Source organism: Rhinolophus sinicus, chromosome 2, assembly GCF_057876585.1.
Source record: "Rhinolophus sinicus isolate RSI-liver-muscle chromosome 2, RSI-T2T, whole genome shotgun sequence".
Classification (NCBI taxonomy): domain Eukaryota; kingdom Metazoa; phylum Chordata; class Mammalia; order Chiroptera; family Rhinolophidae; genus Rhinolophus; species Rhinolophus sinicus.
This window is the reverse complement of record NC_142502.1, coordinates 71,556,740-71,580,056: the sequence shown is the minus strand read 5'-3', so window position 1 is coordinate 71,580,056 and position 23,317 is coordinate 71,556,740. Positions and strand designations below refer to the sequence as shown.

At 35.3% G+C, this 23,317-nt stretch overlaps 1 protein-coding gene and 1 pseudogene across 9 annotated transcripts in view; one reads left to right on the top strand and one right to left on the bottom strand.

The window, feature by feature from the left end:
- MYO6 (myosin VI) overlaps positions 1–23,317 on the top strand; it is a 136,653-nt gene that overhangs the window by 20,319 nt on the left and 93,017 nt on the right. The gene's annotated exons all lie outside the window — the stretch shown is intronic.
- LOC109446305 (ATP synthase F(0) complex subunit f, mitochondrial pseudogene) lies at positions 8,017–8,280 on the bottom strand (annotated as a pseudogene).

The following is a 23,317-nucleotide window of genomic DNA, read 5'->3' as shown; positions in this document are numbered from 1 at the left end:
GCTTAAATACCAAACTTCACAACTGAACTATTGTGGAGAAACTAGGGTTCATAATAAGAGCCACATAACTGGAGAAAATTTTAGGGAACTGGAATTGATTACATTGAAAAAAGAAGACTAATGAGGTAATTCAGACATGTTTTTAAATACAGAAGATTGTGATGGAATGTCAGCCAGCACTTTTTAGTGAAGAGAGGGGAATGGTTGCACTTCCACTGTATTCTGAGGGATTTAGACCAGTTTGTTCATTCATTTACAACCATTTTCCTGCCTACTATGTAGAAGCACTATGCCAAGTTCTAGAGATGCATCTGTGACCAGTACAGACATACCCCACCATGTTCTAGTAGGGAGACAGACATTAAACAGCAGTTTATCATATGGCTGTACTTCAAAGGAAATGTTCTGTGGGTGCTGAGAGCACGTGATAGGAGAAAGATGTGAGAAAGAATAGTGTAAGGGGGTAAAATTAAATTTGTTATAGAATACCTTGTAGACTAATCAATCTCCTTTTAAACTCCCCCCAAATTAACTCGTTCGTTCCATGTGGGAATTCCACATAACCAAAATGAAGTGAATAAGAATCTTTAATGTTTCTGCCACGTAAAGATAATCACTGTTGTTGGCATTTTGGTGGCTATTTTAATTTTTGTGTGCATGTGTGTGCCTATGTATTCTTTACAAAAATGAAATTAAAGTAAAACAACTCATCTCCCCTCTTTGGGAAGCCTTAAAAATTAAATGCATTTTTATTTCTATAAGGTGATTGGAAAATTTCATTTCTGTACCTGAAATTTATGATTCTTGGTTTCTCTATTGCTGCTGTATAAAGAAAAATAATTTTTCCTAGATATTGCCATAACACTTTGCTATAGCCCCACTTAATAGCTGCTTGATGACTTACGTAGATGAATGTCCATTTATAGTCCAAAGCAAGTATGTGTTTATTGAGGTGTTGTATATAATAGTTAATATAAGTGTTTTTTAATTTTTACATAATGAAATGGTTATTAACTATGTATTTTTCCAAGTATATTATTTAAAAGCATGGTTGTTTAATATTTTTGCACCAGATAGGATTAATGAATTCATATTAATTACAGCCCTTTACAAATTTAAAGAACTTATAGACTTCCCTCCCATAATGTAATAGTTTGAATAAACTTGTGTTTTATTTTTGACATGTTCTTTTTATATATTTGTGTGTTTTTCTACTACTAAATTGCTGATATCCTCCTATATTCTTTTGGCTCTTTTTTGCCACTTCTAGAAAATGAATGTAATTTAGTGCTTTATGAGTCTTTAAATTTTGAAATATACTGAAGCAACTTAGGTTGTTTTACTTTGTCTGTATCGACTGTCTTCTACCTTTTAAAAAATGGCTTCTTAAGTGATAGTTAGAATGTCATGGTGTATTTCTTAGAGATTTTCTTTAGTGAGCAAGATAAAGGAAACTGAGTTTTCCCCTTAGCTTTTAATCACCCCACTTTGTGACTTTTGTGAGGTGGTTCTTAAAAATTGAGTGGTTTAGATGGGGGATTATTTTATTGTAATGTATGGAAATTATGCTTTGCTATTATCACTTGTGCATTGTAAAGAAGGTGCTGTTTTTGCAGTACTTAGTTATATGTCCCAACAGAGCGAAATGCTCTCTCCAGTATATATGATCCTCCTGGGACTTGGAATTTGTGGTTGCTGGGTTGCCGGGGTTAAGGTTAGAGGCTGCATAATAACAGGGCTGAGCAAATTCTTGTATGGCTCTTAGCAGGTGTGGAAGAATGCGTGCAGGTCACCTCTGGGTCGGGAATATGTACAGAAGGTACGGCCTCCTTGGCTTGTGGCATGGGGGTTGGGCTGGCCCTGGTCCCTGGATTTTGAATGAGACATGTTGGCAACTGTCCAGATTGGAAATAAACCTTCTCAAGTTCCAGGCCTACCTTGGCTCGTCTGAGGGCAGTGTATGGGGATAGCAGCACCCTGGGTGGACGCCTGGCTTTGCCAAAGATCAGTCTCCCGTCTTGAGAGCTGTGCTGCTTATCTGTTGACAGTCTGGAAGCAGATTGCCAAATATAGGTCAGGAGGTGTATATGACCTGTAAAAGGATCCTCTCCTTTTCCAGTTAGGCTATTGAGGGCTTCAACTTTAGTCGTTATTTGTTTAGTGTTATTTTGTTATCGATGAACAATTTTTACATCTAGTTAAAGTCTATTAATACAGTTGTTTGAGGGAATATGGCCTGTATCAGCAATTCCTAGTGCTACCGTTATAAATGAATGGACGGTGGCTTTTTAATGGAGTTGATTGATGCTTTCTTGGTAACAGTAATTAGTAGCATTTACAAGGTACTTTGAATACAAGGTGGTTTGAAATGTAGAGCATATTGGTGTTTTGTTTTGTTTTCCTGGAATGTGTAGCATAGCATTGCTCTATTCTACTCATCTGTTCATACTTCTTTCAAAGTGGCTCTCCTTTGTCGCCCCTCGCCCTCAGTCCCCATGGCTGTGAATACTTTGTGTTAGCATTTTAAATGTTACTATACAACGCAGTTTACTTGTCTTTCTCCTTCAAAGGTTTGTAAACACTCTGGTTTTATTCTTGTACGTTCAGAGCCGAGTACTTTGCTGTGTTGTAATAGATGCTCAGTAAATGTCTAGTCAGTGAATAAAGTTGTCACAAATTCACATCACAAATGTGAAGGTATTGTCTACTTCTTTAAAAAATTTTCTCCAATTATAAATTGTAGGTCATCCCATCAACATAAAATCTCTTAGAGGTGTCGAGATTGGGATAGTCAATGGCTTAAGGAGCCTGAGCACCAAGAATATTGCTAAAAAAAAAAAGAAAAAATACCCCCAAACTAGTAGAAATGGTAAAAAACGTTTTCTTAGGGAAGATGAAACTGTAACTGAAAGTATGTCTCTTAAGGACCCTTTCTTTAATAATTTGGGAGGACGTGGTACAGGATGCGTAGCTGAGACGAGATCATTTCTATATGTGAGGAAAGTTTAGCCTCTGATTCTTGTGTAACTATTAGGGTTGGAGCAATCATTTTGAAAAATTATGAAGCTAAAATTTGTGCACAATCCCATTTTTTACCCTCCATCTTTTGGTTTTGTGATCATTAACATTTTTGGGTAATGGCAAAAATCGTTGTTAAAATAGGACACTAAATATATATGTTGAAATTCTACTTAAGCATATTACGAAATTTTTGTTTTTTTACAGAGACAAGGTAAGGTATATGCTGGATTTGAAATTCTATAGAGATGAACTAATAATGGTACACATCTGCTTCCTTGGAAACTTTCATCTTAGTTTCTGACACTACTGTATTGTTAGTACACATTCTAACCTAACATACAGCCTTGTTTAGCTGTTTAGGTTGAAGAGGGCATTTACCATGCATCTGTTCAATCAACAAATATTTAATAATTCCCTATATACGACATACTATATTCAGTGATGGCAGTATATAGACAAGCAGGATATGATTCTTGTCCTTAAACTCTAAGGAAAAATTAAAATTTAACAACAAAGTACAAAATAAAACAGAGAGAAGCTAATGCTATACGAGTTATAAGCAGGTGCAGAGGAAGAAGCACCTAATTCTGAGAAGGATTATGGCTGAAGACCTCAGGGAAGAGAGATTGGCTTAATTTTTGAAGCAGTGAGTAGAAATGCAATACTTGCAGAGTAGGGGAGAGGCTTTTCTTGCAGGAGGAGTGCAAATTGTGTGTGTGAAGTGGTGACTGTTCAGTGTGCTTGGGACACAGAATGCTAAGTGCAGAAGATACCCTTGGAGTAATTGACCCATTCATTCTAGTGGGAGGGATACTGTCTGCTTCATCTCCAAAATGGAGTTGGCATGATGATCTGTGCTGGGTGATAACTCAGATTTCCAGGTTTTCAAGATTGCGTGTGTTTCCTCTAGTGTCACTTGGAGAAACTGTTTCTGTTCAAGATAAGATAAAGGGATGAGGGGAGTGGGGTGTCACCTAAACCACACAAGGACAGATGAGGAGCTGTGCTGGAGTTCAGAGCAAAACTAATTATTGTGAGTAATCTTACTCCAAGTATTAAAGTGAGGTGAGTCTTACAAAGTTAGGCAGGATAATAGAGATAACTTTGGGATGGGTTTCACAGTTTATTCTTTGGCTTAATGGAATTTGCATAAATACATTTCCTTTGCAGTTTGAATCTGAATTTGTATAGGGCATTTTATGGAAGTTAACGATAGGCTGAAACGCAGCTAATATTCATTAATTACCTTAATTCATATAAGTTTAAACCAGCTTTATATTGTTGTGGATTTATCTTGGTTTCTGTCTCTTCTTTTATCCTCACATTCAAGATGATGGTTGGTCTCTTGTTGGCTGCTTCTTCCACAGAATCTTGTTTTTTATCTTTATAGCTGGTTAAAAAGTAAAATAAAGACTTATGATTAGTCATTTAGTATCGTGATTTTTACAAATCTCCTCTAATTTCCCCTTTACCTGCTGTTCATTTAGTTTACTATGCTGAATGAATGACTGTTTTCTTAACCAGTTTGTGGCTCTGGTTGTTAAACTTTTCATCCTTGCTCTGATATCCCCTTCCCTTGATTCATGTTTACTTTCTCTTTTTACCTGTTCCGTTTTAAGGCTGTTTTCCATCTGTCCTTGTTTCCTTGCCCCATATTTATTATTTTTGTGCTCACTGTCTCTTAAACTGAAAATAGTTTCTCTGTTTGGCCAAGGATTCTGGCTATCTTCATGAATGTTTCTGAAATCTACTTGTTGCAAATGTAGTTTTTCACAAAAGAACAAGTTGATAGTCTGTGATATCACCAGATAAGTTTTTAGTCTCTTTTTCTGCAAAGTACCTCTAGTTTTCTCCCAAAGTTTTATTTTTTCTTTCTCTTTTGGAAAAGAGCTTACTGGTATCAGGTCTTGTTTTGATTTAAAATGAGAAATATTGCGTGGATTACATGATTGGGTTCACTGAACCAGTAACCCCACTTGTGAAATTAGGACATTGAAATAGCCTTGTTAAATGAGACTTTCAGCATTCCTCCTTTTGTCTCTTCCTGTGTTTTGATGACAGCTCACAGGGTGGAGCTCTTTATTTTAATAATGACATATTTTACAGAGGGGTTAGTTTCTACTTTAAGACAGCATTTGACATCACATTTGTTGTTGTTTTAAACATTCTACTTGCCTCAGTAATACTAACATATATGTAATTAGGCAAGGCCTTGGGCTGTGTCAAGAGGTCCATAAAATCAATTTTGACAGTAAAGGCCTTTTTATAGTCAGTTTTGGTCATTTAGTGTTTGCCAGCATTTTTGAAAGAGTTGGGAATTATCATCTAGATTGAAACACAGTTACTTGAATTTTATTTACATTTGTGAATCATCTAAGTCAGGGAGAGCAAAAACATAGGTTGTGTTTTAGGGAGAAGTCATGACGTGATTCCCCGAAAATAAGACCTAACCGGAAAATAAGCCCTAGCATGATTTTTCAGGGTGACATCCCCTGAACATAAGCCCTAATGCGTCTTTCAGAGTAAAAATTAATATAATACCCGGTCTTATTTTCAGGGAAACACAGTATTTCTGCTTAAAGGTGAAGGGATAGAGGGAAGAAGTTTGAATATCGTTCTTGTTCATCCGAGTTTGCTTTCAGTAAGATCATGGTAGAAGGACCTTTTGTATGAGTGGATTGACAGATCTTGAATAGGGGTGACTTTATTTGAGGGGCTGGGGATTAAGGAGAGAAGTTTGAAATATGGTTGGACACAGAGACTGGAGGTGAAGTTGAAAGCCAGAATAAGGGGTGAAATAGTAGGATCAGGCTGGGGAAAACCAACAGACCATGGGACGTGACAGTAAGGATCAGAGCAGAGTGAAAGAGAAGTTTGTACTTTAAGGAGGAAAAGAAAAAGGAAGAGGGCGGAGCAGAGGAATAAAGTACCAGTCTGCTTGACATGGAAGACTTGCTGTAGTTTGAAGATTGTTGCTGTAGTTTGATTCGGTCAGAGACAAACTGAAAGCCACTTTTTGTTTAATTTGTGAACCCTTGGAACTGCTGGAGGAGGCATGAGTATAATTATGTAAGGAGTCACTTTGTAATTCATTATGCATTAGAATTCAATGCACACGTTTACTTTCCAAATATGGATTTGTCATATGTATAACATTTTTCATTAACTAAATGTAAATTTTCAAATATTCATCTAGTCGTGAATTCAATGATTATTTTATTGAGTGCCAACAATACACCGGGCTCCTACATCTCAGAAAAAGGGAGTGAGAAATGTAAAAATCCAATCTATTTTATTGCTGGGTAAACAAAGGAACGAGTTCACTATAAGGTGGAAGTTGCGTTGGTTCATATGTGATTTTCCACAAGTTAATATTTTGAAGCACAGGGTAGTCACCTTTCTCATATTAAGGTAGAAAGTCATAGCAACATTATAAGAAAAGCTGAAAATTCTGCTAAAGTAACTTCTTTGGGAGAAAGTAATGGTGTAATAATTAAGAATACAAATACTTGATTTGTCAGATTTAGGCATCTTTTTCTTTTTGGTTAATTTTTACTCCCTGTTTTAAGTTCTTCCCTACTCTGAGATCATGAAGATAATCTGTGTAAACTTCCAGAAGCTTTATTATTTGCCTTTCACATGTAGATTTACAACCCATCTGTGTATAATTTTTGTGTATGATGTGAGATAGGTCTCAAATTTAATTTTTTTCTGAATGTATAACTAGTTTCCCTAGTAGCATTTATTGAAAATGTAGTTTTTTTCCTGCGTTGCTACTTTTGTTGTAAATCAAGTATATTAGCATATGTACTAATCTTTGTTCTGTTTCATTGGTTTGTCTATTCATGAGCCATGACTACACTTATTATTGTAGTTTTATAGTAAATCTCATTTTCCCATTTAGTTTTGAGATTGTCTTAGTTATTCTCGGCCCTAAGAGTTCTGTATGAATTTTAGAATCAGCTTGTAAGTTCTGAAAAGAAAATCTATTGGAATTTTAATTCAAGTTGCATTGAACCTAGAGATCACTTTGGGGAGCATTGTCTTCTCATCCCGGATCGCAGTGTATTGCTTCGTTTACTTAGGTCTTTGTTAATTTCTCTTAGTGATTTATAATTTCATAGGTTTCTCTCTAGTCTTACATTACATATATTTTCTTTTTAACTTTTAATTTGCTCTGATTTCAGATTTTCAGAAGAGTTGTAAGAGTACTTTATAAAAATTCCTGTGTACCCTTCACCCAGATTCCTTAAATGAACACATTACTGCATTTTCTTTATCCTTCTTCCTCTTTACACACACACACACTCTCTCTCTCTCTCTCTCTCTCTCTCTCTCTCTCTCTCTCCCTCCCCCCCTTCTCCCTCTCTCCCTCTCTCCCTCTCCCTTCCTCCTCCTCCCCCTCCCCCTCCCCCTCCCCCTCCCCCTCCCCCTCTCCCTCTCCCTTAGAATTTTTTTAACGTAAGTTGCAGACTTAAACCTCTTTTACTGCTAAACCCTTTCGGTGTGTATTTCCTAATAAGAAAATAATTCTCCCACGTGATCAGGGGAACACTTATCATTTAAAATTTGCAGACTTTATTCAGCAATCACGAATTGTCCCAAATAATCATAGCAAAAGTACATCCAGGGTCATGTGTTGCATTCAGTTGTCATGCTGCTTTGTCTCCTGTCACCTCGAACAATTCCTTATGTTCCTCTGTGTTTCATGACCTTCACATTTTTGAATAATTTAAGCTAATTATGTTGTACAAAGCCTGTCTATTTGGGTTTGTTTGATATTTCTTCGTGGTGAGATTTAGATTATACATTTTGGCAGGAATACCACAGATATGGTATGATGTACTGACCAGAGTTTTGTTTTGTTTTGTTTTTTGAAGAGGCCAGAGCCAGTCATCTTTTATTAGGTGTTAGTTATGATATGAAAGGATGCAGGGGTGCTGGGCAAAGGTCATGGTCAGGAATGCGGAGTGTGCCCTCTTCACTGAGCCCTCTTCAGTGGTACTTGCGTCACTGCTCATGTTTGAGTTCCTTGTAAGGACAGCAGTAGTTGAAAAGCACATAAGCTGTCAGTACCACAGAAACCCCAGAGATGCTCCCTTTCTTCACATTGACATACTTGTAATACCAGTAATAACCTCTTTGAAACGCTCCAGCAGTGCCTTTAAGGATGAAATCCTGTATCAGTATCCACCTTGGCAGGTCCCCTATTTTGACATCCATGACTTTCTTCTCCTTGAACGGTACAACTGATGCCATCTTGGAATTGGGGGTGTCTGCTCTCCAGAGTTTTGATTGGTTAAGGTGCTGTCTGTCTCCTTACAAGTAAAGTTACTGTTTTCTGCTTTATAATTAATAAGTATCTTTGGGGAGATGCACATGTTTTAAAATTATATTTATGGCTAGATATTTGATGCTATTGTAAATGCTATTAAAAACATTTTAAACTATTGTTGGTATATAGGAATATAATTCATTTCTGTACATTGATCTTATAGCCCACACTTATTAAACTCATTTATTATAATTTATCTGTAAATTTAAAAAACTATTTTCTTTGTATGCAGTCATGACTGCAAATAAGACAGTTTTATCTCTTTCTTTCCAATCTTTATATCTTTTTCTCCTTTTTCTTACCTTATTGCACCAACTAAGATCTCAAGTATAGTGTTGAATAGAAGTGGTGGTAACAGGCATCCTTACCTAGTTTCTGTTTTTAAAGGAAAAGCTTTCTGTCCTTTACTGATAATTGTGACTTTTTTTTTCCTGTAGACATTTAGATCAGATTAAGGAATATACCCTTCCTTCCTGGTTTTCTAGGGGTTTTTAAAGAAAAATCACAGTTGACTGTTGAATTTTATACTTTTAATGTGGTGAATTCTAATGATTGATTTTTTTAAAAGTCAAGTTTATGGAGGTATAATTTACATAAAGTAAAATTCACTTCTTTAGAAGTGTACAGTTTGAGATTTAGGATAGTTCTGTTTCCCCAAAAAGTCCCCTCCTTCCCCTTTGTGGTCTATTCTATTCCCCTTCCTCAGCCCCTGATCTTACCTGATTTCTGTCATTTTAGGTTAGTTTTACCTGTTCTGCCATTTCACATAAATGGAATCTTACACTATTTAGATATTTGCTTATCCATTCATCTGTTGATGGATATTGGAATTGTTTCCAGTTTGTGGCAATTATGAAAGAAACTGCTATAAACATTCAGATATAAGTCCTTGTGTGGATGTTTCTCTTGGGTAAATACCTAGGAGTAGGATTTCATGTAGTATGGTAAGCAATATATGTGAGTTCTAGTTGTTCTGCCTCCTTGCTAACATTTAGTATTGTCAGTTTCTAAAATGTTAGCCTTTCTAATGGCTGTGTAGTAGTATTTCATTGTGGTTTCAATGTACATTTCTCTAATGATTATAGTATTGAACATCTTTTCCTGTGTTTCTTTGCCATCCATAATAATTCTGAGTGTCTTTTCATTTATTTATTTTTTTGACTATTAAAACAAAGTTGATTTCCTGGAATAAAGGAAATATGGTTGTGATATCTGGTACTTTTAATTCATTACTAGACTTGGTTTGCTAATATTACGTTTAGGATTTTTATATCTATTATTTATGAATTTTATTATTAAGGTTGCTCTACCTTCAAGATGAGTTGTGGAATTCTTTGCATGAAGGCTGTATAAGATGTGTCATATTAATTCCTCAACCATTTTCTTTTGATAAAATGCTGATAAATGAAATATATAAGAAAAGTTGAACTATGTTTTGTTTTTGTGATATAAACATTTGTTTCTGATGCCTATTTGAATATTTCTGGAGTATACAAGATACAGTTAGTTCTGCAAATTGTCTGTGGTGCATGCTAAAGGATATATGCAAATTACATCCTTGGCTTAGGGATACATAGGTGAGTGGGAGTGATCCCCATCTTCAGGGTGCTTGAGTTTAGTAAGAAGGACAGAAGTAAATATTAGTAATAACATTTTCTCAGGCTTTGTTGGAAGAGGGTATGTAGGATAAAGTAGGAAGAAAGATGAGAAAGAGTCATGGGAAGAGATTGGGCTGAGGCAGAAGAAACCTTGGAGAAAGGGGATGCCAGAACTTTGTTCTGAAATGATTTTATCAGCAGAAGCTATTTGAGCAGAGGTGTGGTGATCGATCAGCCTATAGTACTTGGGGAACATGGGGTAGTTGAAAATGGATGGAAAGTGTGGACCTGAGAAAGGAGTCTAGAGAAAGTAAAGAAATTAGCGTTTGCCATGCTATTAAACAAATGAAAAAAATTAAGGCAGTATGATGTTCCTTTATAGGCAATATGCACTTTAACTAAAAACAGTAATAGATTTACTCTGTATGTTAAAAGTAGATACAACTGATGAACTGAGGAAAGATGCTGTAGACTCACTTGCTATATAGATGACTAGTTTTAAGTCACGAATCTCAAAATATAGTATGTTTTTCAAATTTGTACCAGGCTCTTTAATCCATTACCAGGTTTCATTGAATCTGAATTCTACTCTAGTAACCATCAATTCTAAGGTGCACAATTATTTTATCACAATCTTAAAGGAGATGCCAAGGAGTACAATAACTTTTAGGAGCATTGCTCAAAATTGATTTTACATGCAAGTTAAGTGATGCTTGAGGTGCAGCACAAAGGTTCTCCCTTTGTGTGGAGCAGGAAACGCCTGATGTTCAAGCTGAATTCAGAAGAGGAAGAAGCACTTGAGATCAAATTATGAACATTTATTGTATACTGGAGTTCTCCAGAGAATTTCAGAAGAAAGTTAATCTATGGCTTTACTGCAATAAAGCCTTTGACTGCATGGATCATGAAAAGCTATGTGTTGCTCTGAAAGAGAAGGTTGTGCTTCATTCAGCACTTGATTGTCCTAAGGTGTAACCTGTTTGGTGGACAGGAAGCCACTGTAAGGCCAGAATATGGAGAGACAAACTGGCTTCCTGTCGGTGAAGGTGTCAGAGACCAGGGTGCATTTTATCTGCCTATATGTTTAATTTGCATGAAGAACATACTATACGGAAAGCTGAACTAGATTCGGAGGAAGGAGGAGTGAACATCTATAGAATATGAATAACTTAAGATAGGCAGATGAAACCATTTTACTGGTAGAAAGAAGCAATGATTTGAAACGACTTTTGTTGAAAGCAAACAAAGAAAAGTGCCAAAGCAGAGCTACATTTGAACATGAAGACAAAAATCATGACTATGGAAGAAATACACAACATAGAGAATGAAGACATTGAAATTGTTAAAGATTTTGCTTACCATGGGTCAGACATTAATTCAAGTGGAGACTGCAGCCAAGACATAAAGAGAAAGCTGAGACTTGGAAGGGCAGCATTAGAGAATTAGGAAAGATCATCAAGAGCAAAGATGTGTCATTAGAGACCAAGGCTAAGGCCATCCATACCCTCATCTCCTCAGTTGCTATGTATGGATGCAAAAGTTGGACAGTGAAGTAGGCTGATAGGAAAAAAAAATGTGCTCATTTAAAATATGATGCTGATGGAGAACTTTTTGCATACCCTGGACCACCAGAAAAATGAACAAGTGGGTCCTAGAGCAAATTAAGTCTGAAACAATGCAAAACATTGCTGGAGGCAAAAATGACAAAACTGAAGTCCTATTTTGGGCATATCATGAGAAGTGAGAAGTGTCTTTGTAAAAGACAGTAATGTTGGGAAAAATAGAATGCAGCAGGAAGAAAGGAAGACCAAATATGAGATAGGTTGATTCCATAAAAGAAGCCATAGGCATGAGTCTGCAGGAGCTGACAGAGCTGTGAGGACAGGACACTGTGGACACCGTTCATTCATATGGTTGCCAGGAGTTGCAGCCAAATCAGTGGCACACACCACACACGCTGCTGAAAAAGAAAAAAACAAAACACATAAGTAATGACACACCATTGATTACTAAATGCATCCTAGTTTTAAATATGTTAGCATGTGAAAAAAGTGCATATTAGAATTGTCGAGATATATGGTATTTCATTTAATCTTTACAATAAATTTTAAGTAGGTATTACCCTCTTATAAATCACCAGTATATGCCAAGTTTTTGCAGAGTAGCTCTTACTGAATAATCAAACCCGTGGTTGTTGACTCCTTAAATGCTTAATTATACAGTACTATTATTTAGTTAATTATTCTTTAGTATTAAATATTTAGCTTGTTTCTAAGTTTTTAAATTTCTTTTTCTGTTTGTTTTCTTCTTTTTCTCCTCCTCTTTCTTTTCCTTCTTCTTCTTTGTTTTTTAAGTCCCACTTCAGGTGGACTTCTGACTATTTTCTTAAGTATAGTTGCCTAGAAATAAGAATAATAGATCAAAAAATCTAAACATTCTTAAGACTCTTGACATACGCATATAACCATGTTGCTTTTCAAAATTATAATACCAGTTTACATTTTTCACCACAATGCTTAGAGAGATATAAGTTCCACTGTAATAACTTCTTTAGCGTTGGTTATTACAGTAAGTTTTTTCTAATTCTGTAGGCAAAAATCTCATTTTAATTTGCATTTTTCAGATTACAAGATTGAATACTTGATCCCATTAATTTTTATAGGAGCTCATCACTGGTGTATAAGTTTCTGGCATTTTTTTGTGGTTATGAGTAAATTATAAATTAAGTACAGATATAATTATGTAGCTGTTGGGACATTTTTAATTACTAGATTTATTTTCCCCCTACAATAGCACAATAGCTATATTTTTAATTGTGAAAAATAATTGATGCAATTAGAAAATTTTGGAGTGTTGAATTTCTTATTTTGATCTGTGGCTCAGTTGTGGATTTTTCTAGGTAAGATTTAATGTTTTAAAGGATTAATGAACTTAGTGTGTATAATGTTTATGAACTTGTTAATGCTGTGATTAAATTGTAATTGCTGTGAAGCCTGATTATGTACCTGAAAATTATTAAAATTATAATAGTTTGTGCTCAAAATGTAGTAAGATGTGCTATGCTAAGTGATAACAAATTTTGGGACTTCAGTAATAAAACAAAGATTCTGCTAAGATCCTTTCCTCTTGAGCTTATTCCATTAGTAAAAAGTATTCTATCAAGGAGACTGATTTTTCAGCTGATTTAAGAATGAAAACAGAAAAATTTCCACTCTGATCTTTTACAAGGATCTGTTTGAATACTTGTAAAACAGAAGCATTTGGGTTGAACATTTTAAAAGATTTCTTTTGAGCCCCACTAACTGCTAATTATGTCTAAATGGCTTTCAGCAGTATATGTTGTAGTGCATACTTGAATCCTTTTTTGGGGAACAAAAATGGGATGTTATGTAATACATATTAAAATGCAGAATTTTCTTCTAGCATAATATTTCTACCAGGGAGCTCTGATAGAAACAGATTTTTAAAAGAATGTAGAAGTGTTGGCACAGTTTAATTGAAAGCAAATAGATGACAAAGGAGAGCCTTGTCTTAGTGCTCTGTGTTATGTGTCTGTGGATGAGTCACTTAACTATTCCTGACCTTTGTTTTTGTATTTGGAAATGAATACAACAGCATGGTTCATTGATTGTTCAGATTGTAAAAATAGCCAAATTCTGATATTCTTTTGAAGAGTTTGTATACCTGTTGTTATTTGGCTCTAAGTTTGGGGTTAAGGTGGATTTATTTCATGGCTTGATCCAATCTAGCATGTTTTAAGTGATTTTGCTTTTTAGATGTTAAATGCGGTACCCTGGATGATAAATAATATGGATTATCAATATTTGTAAACAAAATATTAGATTATTTGAAGACAAATTGGACTGTATAATTATTTTCTGCAAAGTTTAAAGAGGAGAATTTGTGCCACAGAAAGTAGGATCCCCAAAATGTATTTTTGTCATTATTCCAAAAAATAACAGGTGTTTTCTCTCAAGCTTATCAAAGTGGTAGAGCTTCTATGAAGTTTCTTGGATATTTCTACATCTGTTTTTATTCAGCTGTAGACTCTTCATTTAGAATGTAGTGTTTGTCAGTATTGAAATAAAGTAAAAAACACTGATGTTGGAGGCCTTTTGTGGGATTGTGGCCATGTGGTGGATAAAATAAATGAAGAATGCTGAGCAGTAGTAAGGGTTCTGCTAGCTTTGGGTACTTATATTTTTCTCTTATTGTGTTTTCTCATCTATTATATACATTTGAGTATTTCTGTTAACATTTCTATGAAACTTATTTTATTTTCATGATGATTTTAAAATTTAAAAGATCGTATATGATTTTATTCTACCCTAGGGTTAAACCTTTTTCCTCTGAGGGAACCATTTCCAATTTTATATTAAAAGTTAGTGAGAATACAAATCAGAGAACATAATTCACTTAACCTGAAATGCATTTTATGGCAAACTTCTAAATATTAAGTTAAAAAACTCTTAAATAAGGAATAACTATGTAAATAAAGTATTGAGGCTTATTAAAGAGCAATGATTAAAATTTCATATGTGAAATTTTCAGATTAATAAGCTTCATTAAACATTCCCAATGCAATGATGAAAATAACAGTGAATTATTCTACAAAAATGTTTTTCCTTGTTAAATATGCGTTTCCTGTTTGCATACATTTATCTTTTCTTCCTCTTCTGACACTTTATTAAAATGATAGTGCAGGAATTTTTTAAAAAAGGTATAAATTTACAAGGGGATAGAGACTAGAAGAAGGTAATAGTGGGTAAAGGATTTCAGCAGATTTGAAGAGAGGAGTATCATCTGACTGGTTAAGCGGAGGAATGTATATTTAAGTTCTTGCAGAGGGGAAAACCGACCAGAGGAGATCAGAGGCTTCGTTTTGGAGATTTCAGTACTACAGGAAGGTGGGGGTGACGACTCAGGGCTAAAGACAGTGGGGTTGGTTGAAAGGCTGTATGTGAGGAGGTTAGAACTCCAGTTCCTTAACTGTCTTGCTAGAGACCCGAAATTATAGAGCTCTTAGAAAGCGAGAACAAAGAACAGCGAAGACATTTTAAAAGAAATAATAGAAATAATATGAGAACATTCCTCAGCTGTGTATGACTTGTGCCTCCAGACTGAATGTACTCGTAGTGTGTGTAGCACAATGAATGCAAGCATAGTAGCACAGTTAGCCATTTTATCGCGGAAGTTTGGAACACCCATTAAGGCAAGATCCTTTATGCGTGTAGCTTAGAGGTGAGAAACAAAGACGGAGTATATAAAATGATCAGAATCTGAAAGCCGGGTAGTTCTGGACACTAAAATACTTGTCATACCTTTAAAATCCTTAAGAAAAATGACTTTCAACCTAGAATTAACGAAGGTAGAATAAAGACACTTTGGGACATGAAAGGACTCCAGTATACATCCAGGAGAGAGCAGTGAAAGGAAGTGCCAGAATGACAGCTGGCCAGCAGGCCTAGAGAGCAACCATGCAAAGCATGGGGCTGGGTCAGGAAGAGGGGAGAGGCACCTCCCAACCCCCACTGTTGCTTATATAAACCTTTTTTAGTAGTATATTTGGCCTAACAAACCTTGTTCTTATATCACTTTAATGAAATATTTAATATAAAGTATATCTTCATAAAACACTATCAGTATTGAATGCAAATTGTTAGAAAATTGTACCTCATACTACTTTAACGAACAACTAAACTGAAGGAAGTAAAGCAGGCTCAAACCATGAATGTGAAGAAATTCTTCCTTCAGGAAGAGTACTCAATAGTTCTAATGGATTCTATTCTAGGATGGTAATTCTTGGGAACTGAGACCGAATTGTAGCTGAGTTGAATTTTAATTGTTGAATAATCACTGTGTAATTAAGTCCAAAAGATGTATGTATAAAAATAGTAACTGAGTGCTTGAACTACTCTCGGATTTTGGATTCAATTGACCTTAACTAGGGACTTTATAAATAAAGTTGGTGCTGTAAAAACTCAAGATTGGATTTTGATGTAGGTTGAAAGCAGCAGCTTTAAAAGAAACCATTCATAGCTACATTGGTGGTTAGGAATAAAGGCAAAATGCCCAAAGTGCAGTAGAGGAGAAGGTTTTCATTGTAAGATCTACTTAAAAAACAAATCAAAACAGTTTGCTTACTTGCAACTCTGTTTAGGAAAACTGAAGCCCTTTAATCCTATAAATAGCATTCCTTTGCAATGTCATGCTTTATGAGCTGGGAAGATGTATGAAGCTTTGAATCACATAATCACTATTTTACACTTTACATTGATTATTTTTTGTGAAAAGTTAGCTATTTGGTTAACTTTTTAAATGCCTTGACAAAACCATTATGGTTTTATGAAACACTTTTTTTAAATAAGGAATAATAGTAGCACATAAATTGTGTTTGTCTGAAGTCTTGCTGTGAAAAATCAAGTCCAAGCTGACTTTTCCACTCAGAGAAATTCCCATAATAGTGATTTATATGGTTACTTATAAATCCACTTTTTACTGAAATCTACTTTAAAAAATTTTGACTCACCTATCCTTTGCCAACTATTTGGTAAAATTATTTTTTTAATCATGTCTTGAGAATTTATTATGGTACTCTATTTCCTTACTTTTGTTTATCCAACACATTTGTGTGAAATGCTATGTTGGATGGCAAGCAATGAATATACGTATCTGATTTGAGGGCTAGTTACAGTCCAATAGATTGTAACAATCAGAAAAATCCAGTTGTTGTAACAATCAGAAAAATCCAGTTACTAATAACCTTAAAATATGATTGTCATACTGAATTTGCTATTTAGTGGACTTATGAGACAGTCTCATAAAATTAATGGTGAATTAATAATATTTACACGTAAGGGATTACATTTTTCATACAGTATTTTTATTTTAATTATGTTTGAAACACCCAGTGAGGTATTAAACCTATTCAGTTTATTTGTTTGTTCATCCATGCATTCACAATTTTTTTGCTGCTATCTGGTGTTTATCCCATTCTGTCATTCTCTGATACTGCCCTAATTTTGACGTGTTTTTTTTTTCCCTCTCATCACTTGTGTTCTTACATACAATCCCTTCTGTCAGAACACAGTGATTTTCTAACATGAGTATCTAATCAGATGGCTCTCCGTTGCCCGTAGAATGAAGAATTAGAGCTAAGGCCCTTATACTTTGGTATGGATCTGCCTTTCCAGCTTCCCATTCCACCGAGCTTCTGTTTTTTTTTGTCCTCCTCCTTCAGTTGGTTTCACATTTTTGAATTTCTGCTTTTGCCATTCCATTTGTCTAGAATACTCCTCCCTAATTCTCTTTTTGTTGAAATCCTTGGAACTTCAAGATCCTGCCTAAATTGCTCTCTGTATCTCTAAAGTATCAGTTCTCCTGGTTGACTTCAGTTAGGCCGTCAGTGATCCTGTCTTAACGCTCCCATATAAGAGTGTTTTACTTTGGTCTGTTATTTATCTGGATGAAACTCCTCGGCCAGGGAAGAACACAGATGTTTGTAGGTGAGAGAAGGACAAGGAGGATAAACCCAGAAAAAGCAATGTGAACATAGTGAATATCATCAATGTTTGAAATGTTCAAATTAATATTTAAAGAAACTATTAGCCCTAGGGAGTTAATAAGTCAAGCAAATGTAGATTATTTATAAAGCAAAAACAAATTTGCTTTGTTTTCCTCTGCCCACATAATTTACTTACTAACAAGTGAGGTTTGTATAGCTGGGGGTTTGAATCTTCATCTTAAGGAATTAAGATCGCCCTTACGTGTTGATTTTTGCCCTTTTTTGGAGGGTGTGTGTGTGTGTGTGTGTGGCTAAGTTATTGTTCTCAGATGGGGCAAAGATGAAACAAAAGGTGGTACAGACTAACTTTACCCACTTTAGTGTGCTTAGGAACAGTGCCCCCCCACCTGTGTTAGGGTACTCACTTTAGTTATTCTACCCCCACTCCCAAAATAATTAGCTTGAATTCTTTTAATGGCAATGGGAGATAACTGTAATTTTTGGAGTTTTAAGATCTATTTCTGTATGTGCCTTTTTTTTTTTTTAAGGAAAAAATGTGCCTTTGTTTTTTGTTGAGGAGGAGAAATACTAATTTTTTTTTTTTTTTTTTTTGGTGGTTTGTCTGACATAATAGGAATTTGGTGAATATTTGTAGAATGCTGCTTTTGTAATAATGCTGCTTCATGATTCACAGCCCCCTTGAGACTCTACTCTCCCCAAACATTCCCCCCATAAGTGTGTGACATTATGTACTGAAGAATTCACATTTTGCAGGTATAGTTCTTCCAGTAATAAAAGTGAGAAAAAGTGGGTGTGGTGCTAAGAACACCAAGGTTGCCGGTTTGATCCCAGCATGGGCCTCTGTGAGCTGCACCCAACTAAAAAAAAAAAAAAAAAAAAAAAAAAACCAAATGAAATTAAGTGAATCATTAGTATTTTCTATAGGAGTTATTTCAGAATGGATTTGTTAGAAACTTAAAATTTTAGTGTTCTAATGTTTCCCTGTCCTACTGGTGGTTGGTAGTTGAGAAAGAAAAAGTATTCCTGAAGTCCATAAATGTTTTCCAGTTTGTCTTTCCAAAGCTTGTGAAATTAACTGTTACCAACAGGGGTTGGAAAATGTTATTAAACAATAACAATATATGATTGACTCTAAGGCTTCCACTCATTCATACTGGGACACTTGGTTGAGGACTAATTTTGTGAAGAAGATTTGTTGATTCTATTGTACTTGCTTTGTTTTTTTTTTTAAACTCAAGTGTTTGGAGGAGTCAAGTGTAATATTTACTCTATGACTCTTAATTAAAAGTTAACAATGTATGTATGCCCTGTTGAAACTGCTTCCTGAAAGCCTTTATAGTTATTAAGAACGTTTTATTATAGCCCCATCTCAGTAAATAATGAGCTCAACTGTGTCAAACGATGCTTCATATCCCCACTTCAAAGTGGGAATACCAGCTAGCAGTGAACATTTACCTTCTTTTTCTTGGATTCGTGTTTGCTTTATATTGAGTCACATGAGACATGTGACATCAGCTTTAAGCAAAGAAAACTCAGAATTGGTATGAGGCTGAACGAATATGAACAGATCAACACTACTTTTCAGAAGCACATATCATGAGGTATGTTCCCTTACAAAATCAAGAGGAACCAGGACCTGGATGCTGCTGAAAAGGTCCCTCAAGGGCCTTCTTGTACACGTAGTTCTCCTTAGTCTATTGTCAGTATTTTTAAAAGTCTGATAGAAGGTTTATATTTGCTGTGATGGAACTCGCGTAGGCTAACTAAAGTGTCAGGTTTCTCTGCTTTCGGTTTCTTATCTCACTGCAGTAACACTATTTCATAGTTGTCAGGACTATAAAATTAATTGGTCAATTTAATAAATACCTATATCGTGCCAACCTCTGTTCTGGGCTTCTACATTCATAGCAGTGAACAAAGTCCCTGGATTGAAGATGCCTATATTCTAAATAAGTAAAATATATAGGTATGTCAAATGTGAAGTCCTATAGGAAAAACAAAGTGGGGAAGGGTGTTAGGATGTGCTGGTTTTGGGTGGATGGATGGGGGATAATTTATGAAGGGTCTTGTGGGCCACCGTAAGAGTTAGACTTGTGTGAATGAGATGGGAAGCATATGGAGAGTGTTGAGCAGAGAGATGATATGACATAGGTTATAAAAGGATCAAACTGAGAACTGACTCTGTGTAGGCAAGAGAGGAAGCAGGAAAACTAGTCAGAAACTACTATAGTGATCTTGGTGAGAGATGATGTTGACTATGATCAAGGTGGAATTGGTTGCTTTGGTGAGATCTGGTCGGATTCTGGATATAATTTGAAGCTAGTCAACAGGATTTACTGAAGTATTTGATGTAGATTGTGAGAGCAAAAGGACAATTGAGATGATTTCAAAGTTACTGGCATGTGCAGGAGTAAAGATGAAATTGTCATTTAATGAGAAGGAGACTATGAGAAGAATAGATTTGAAAGGGGAGACGGGAGGTCTTGATTTTAGGATATGATTAGTTTGAGATGGCTGTTGGTCTCTTCAGTAGTGATGTTAATCTCATTGTTGATCCATTTGTTGTTTAGTAGCATGTTATTTAGCCTCCATGTGTTTGTGTGTTTTTTCAGTTTTCTTCTCGTAATTGATTTCTAATTTCATACCATTGTGATTGGAGAAGATGCTTGATATGACTTCAGGCTTCTTAAATTTGTTGAGACTTGTTCTGTGGCCTAACATGTGGTCTGTCCTGGAAAATGTTCCATGTGCACTTGAAAAGAATGTATATTCTGCAGCTTTGGGGTGAAATGTGCTACGAATATCAACTAGATCCATCTGGTCTAACGTGTCATGTAAAGCCACTGTTTCCTTGATGATTTTCTGTCTAGATGTCCTATCCATTGATACCAATGGGTTGTGAAAGTCCTCTACTATTACTGTATTACTATTGATCTCTCCCTTTATGTTTGTCAATATTTCCTTTATTTAGGAGATTTTATGTTGGGTGTATAAATGTTTACAAATCTTGTATCCTCTTGTTGGATTAATCCCTGTATCATTATGAAATGTCCTTCTTTGTCTCTTGTTATAGCCTTTGTTTTAAAGTCTGTTTTTGTCTAAGTATTGCTACCCCAGCTTTTTAATATTTTGTTTCCATTTTAATGAAATATCTTTTTTCATCCCTTTACTTTCAGTCTGTGGGTATCTTTCAATCTGCAGTGCGTCTCTTGTAGGTATAATATGTATGGGTCTTACTTTCTTATCTATTTAGCCACGTTATGTCTTTTGATTGGAGTGTTTAATCTGTTTACATTTAAAGTAATTATTGATACGTATATAATTATTGCCATTTTATTATACATATTTTTTATCTGTCCTACTCCCCCACACACCTTTAATGTTTCTTATAATACTGGTTTGGTGGTGATGAACTCCTTTTTTCTTGTCTGGAAAGCTCTTTATCTCTCCTTCGATTCTAAGTGATAGCCTTACTGGGTAGAGTTACCTTGGTTGTAGATCCTTGCTTTTTATCACTTTGAATGTTTTGTGCCAATCCCTCTGGCTTGCGAAGTTTCTGTTGAGAAATCAGCTGACAGTCTTGTGGGAGCTCCCTTGTAGGTAACTAACTGCTTTTCTCTTGCTGCTTTTAAGATTATTTCTTTGTCGTTAATTTTTGGCATTTTAGTTATGATGTGTCTTGGCGTGGGCCGCTTTCGGTTCATTTTATTTGGGACACTGTACTTTCTGGACTTGTATGTCTATTCCCTTCGCCAGGTTAGGGAAGTTTTTCATCATTATTTCTTCAAATAGGTTTTCAAACCCTTGCTGTCTCTGTTCTCTTTCTGGTACCCCTATGATGCAAATGTTGGTACACTTGATGCTGTCCTGAGGCCCCTTAAGCTATCTTCATTTCTTTTTTTTTTCCTTTTTCTTTTTGCTATTCTGATTGAGTGTTTTATGCTACCTTGTCTTCCAAATTGCTGATTCTGAGCCTCTGCTTCATCTAATCTACTGCTTATTCTCTATAATGCATTCTTCATTTCAATTATTGTATTCTTCATTTCTCACTTTTTTTGTATGTTTTCTATCTCCATTTTTATGTTTCCCATCTTCATTTTTATATTTCCTATGTGCTTGTGAAATTTCTTACTGAGTTAATCTACTCTCCCTCGAAGTTCATTGAGCATCCTTATAATCAATGTTGTGAACTCTGCACCTGGTAGATTGCTTGTCTCCATTTCATTTAATTTTTTTTTATGGAGTTTTGTACTGTTCTTTCATTTAGGACATGTTTGTTTCCTCATTTTTGCCGACTCCTTGTGTTTGTTTCTATGAATTAGGTAAATCTGCTACATCTCCCGATTTTGGCAGAGTGCCCTTATGTAGTAGGTGTCCTGTGGGGTCAAGTGGCACAGTCTCCCTGATCACATGAGCTGGTGGTCCAGGCATTTTCCTTGTATAGGTTGTGTGTGCCCTGTTGTGGTAGTTGAGCCTTGATTGCTGTTGGCATGTCAGTGGGAGGGATTGACCTTCAGGCTGACTGGCTGTGAATAATGGCTGTGACTATAGTGGATGACCTGTTATACTGAGGCTCACCCACGTATTCCTTTTAGTGAGGCTTTGGTGCCTGCCCAGTCTGTCTTTTGGATGTATTTGACTAGCTGAACTGAACTTCATACCAGCTGTGAGAAAAAAATTCTGTTGTCTTCAGTTCTTTTTGTGTGATGTATGTGTGAACACACAACCCAAGTTATTAGAGTTTAAAAAAACAACAACATTTAGTATTATGAATTACATGAGTTTATTGAATATCCTAGATTTTGTTGGCTCATTTATGAAAGAATGATAGAGATTACAATAGAACAATACCTTCTACCCTTCCTTTTTAATTTGTATGTCTGTCAGAGTTTATTCTTCCTGATCACAGCATTTGAGATTTTTTTTTTTTCTATTTAATGAGTTCTTATCTCAAGAGAACTATGTGGCCTGAATTGGGTTGAACTTTGCGGTCACCTCTTAAAATGATCCTGCTGATTGTAGGTGACAATCTTCAACTTCTATTTTGGAACATTTTAGGATAGTTAAAATGCCAGAGATGTCATAGACATGTTTAAAAGGTTAAGGATTTTTCAGACTTCTTATCACCTTGATTAGTATAATGTTCCATCTAGATGGTGGTTTTGCTCAACCCTGAAAAATCTGAGTAACATTGACCTAAGACCTGCAATTTAAGCTACAGAGTGTTTCAACTTGAGCAGAGTGAGGCTATTTTACACAGGCAGGATCCTTCTAGAGAAGACCTTTTGGTTTGAAGACCAACTTGGTTTCTTAAAATTTGCTTGTTCTTTTCATTAACCATTTATTAGGGGAACAACATTGTCCATTGATGGAGAAAATGAATTAAAGTCTGTAGCCTCTTACAAACTTTTTTGAAAGACCAACAATCTTAAAAAGTAACTTTTCGATCTAGCACTAATATAATCATTGGACAATAAATAAGATTAGTTACAGTGTATGGAAAATTTAAATCACATGGGATAATATCATGCTATTCTAGTATTTTAACATCTATAAAATAAATTTTGAGCTTCTGAAGTAAACTGAGATGTTTGGTCTCTGAAGAATGGCTTTCTCTAGAATGGTCTACATTTTGGCCATATTGTTTTATTATAGATTGTCCACATATATTACTTGAAATATGTCTAAATTCAAATCTGTTTTGTGGTAAAATTTTATGTAGCAGTTTATTGTATCAGAAATATAGTTTATTATTCTTGTCTGAAAATCTGTAACAAAATCATATAACCAGTTCTCACAATTCAGGTTTTATATATTTGGAGTAATTTGCCTGATAGT